The 2,113-nt window shown below is 40.8% G+C and overlaps 1 non-coding gene across 1 annotated transcript; it reads right to left on the minus strand.

The window, feature by feature from the left end:
* Window positions 1-1,678: 1,678 nt before the first annotated feature.
* LOC146701654 (U6 spliceosomal RNA) lies at window positions 1,679-1,786 on the minus strand. The gene has a single exon (XR_014922422.1). It is a non-coding gene; the product is annotated as a U6 spliceosomal RNA (small nuclear RNA).
* Between the last annotated feature and the right edge of the window lie 327 nt (window positions 1,787-2,113).

A 2,113-nucleotide genomic window follows, 5' to 3' on the forward strand; every position in this document is an offset into this window, starting at 1 on the left:
ATGAACATCCCAGCAAATTCACCCTAAGGTCAGACTGTGTAATCCTCAGAGAAACTGCAAAACCCCCCAATAGTTACATTTCAAACTCTGCAGGCCTCAGTTAGCATGTTAAATTTTCAAGTTCATGACAGTACAATTAGAAAAAGACTGAACAAGTATGGCTTGTTTGGAAGGGTTGCCAGGAGAAAGGCCCCTTTCTCTAAAAAGAACATGACAGCACAGCTTAGGTTTACAAAATTGCATCTGACCAAACCACAAGACTGTTGGAACAATGTCCTTTGGGCAGGTGACATCACATTGGAGATGTGATCTCATCACTCAGTCGACCATCAACTACCCCATATACCAAAGTGTTCTAGGGTTAAATGGGTTAAATGTGAGCCCAAACTGGGTCAAGCAACAGGAATATGATGTCAGCCACATCAGCAAATTTACAATAGAACAGCTGAAAAAAAGAAAAAGATTTAAGGTCTTTAAATACCTCAACCTGACTGATAATAGCTGAAGAGAGCTGGGCATAAATCAATGACCTCAATGAACTGAAGCAACATTGTGAGGAGTTCCTTACAATTCCTCCACAATCATTATTTAAAGTTGGTGGTTCTCCAAGTTTTTCAGTCATTGCTTCTGCATTCTGGCTTTTTTCTTTGTTAAATAAATAATGACATCAAGTCTGATGTTCTGATTCGTCAAAGCCTAGATTTGATGGAGTGCATTTTCTTTTTCTTTATCATGACTGTCCTTATCAGTTTCACTGCCCGTAGTCCAAATTGTGGAATCAGTTAACCGTTCCATTAAAAAAAAAAAAAAAAACTGATTGCATTTGTGTTTTTTTCTTGTCTAGTAGTGATATCTATCCCAAAAACTAGGATTGAGGTGTTTGTTCATCTGACATTTAATGTTTGACTAAAGTCAGCGGCTATTTTGGAACACCATCAAAACAATTACTGGGCACAGTTAGGCACACCCAAGCAACTTTGCAGCAAATGGGTTCAACAATAAAAGAATGCAAGAAAATCATGTGACATGGTGTCAGTAAACTGCAGACAGCAGGCAAATGTTTACCAACCCAGCCGGTCTGTGATCCCTTTATGCCAAAGGATAGCGCAGGGACCAGGGAGGCAAATTGACTAGAGAAGCAAATTATCTAACAGTGCTGAGTCCATCTTTCTGTGGACAGAGTACTCAATGCTATTTAGGGGGGAGTTCATATTTCACTTGTGAGTGGAGAAGTGACCAAACCTGATACCTGAATTTCATTTGGAGGAAATGGGTGGAATTTCAAGGGGAACGATAAAACTCATCTGAAGTTGTAAATGCAAAGGCGTGAGTTTCAGACAGACAGTGTGTGCATCTCTCTGTGACACGTTCACACAGCTGTCACGCCGGATCTTATTTTTCTTCTCTCTGCCCTGCCTCTCCCCACACCTCTTTTGTTCTCTGTCACTTTACTGTGTAGGTGTTTGTCAGAAGCCGTGACAAGTTGAGCATCAAATGAAGTTGACAGATTGTTGACATCTTCACTCAAAGTGTGCTTGGATTAAATGCTCTCGACAAGGACTGCTGTTTTATTTCTCGGCTGAGGTCTGATGAATTATGAAACAGCCATAGTTGTGTGTCAGGCCCTGTGCCAGGATGACACATGGTGATCATGTTAGCCCTTCATTGGTTGCAACGCATTCTCTCCATGTAAGTTACGAATTTGCGTGTCATCCTTGCGCAGGGGCCATGCTAATCTTCTCTGTATCGTATCCAATTTAGCGTACGCGCTTGCCGAAGCAAGCACATGTAAGTTACTACGCTCGCTCATGTCCACTGTCGAGCTGCTGCATCACAAGAGAGGAGTGTCTGAGGAGCGAAGTCTTTGAACAGATACCCTGAAACAATCATTTTTATTCATAAACACTGGACAATGTTTGTTCATATTAAGAAAACCCATAAAAGGAATGTTTCAGAAGTAAGCCTCTGGGTTGTTTGCTTTAGCTTTCTTCATTTTTTAAAAACATTTTTTTTAAGTAGTCTTCCCACCACCTTTAGTTACGAATTCTCTTGCAGTGATGTCCATATGGTAGAATCATACGCCACATTTTCAGGGTTTGTATATAGAGTGGAT

Source organism: Copadichromis virginalis, linkage group LG9, assembly GCF_057382275.1.
Source record: "Copadichromis virginalis isolate Kocher_CV1m ecotype Utaka linkage group LG9, C_Virginalis_male_GT1.1, whole genome shotgun sequence".
Lineage (NCBI taxonomy): Eukaryota > Metazoa > Chordata > Actinopteri > Cichliformes > Cichlidae > Copadichromis > Copadichromis virginalis.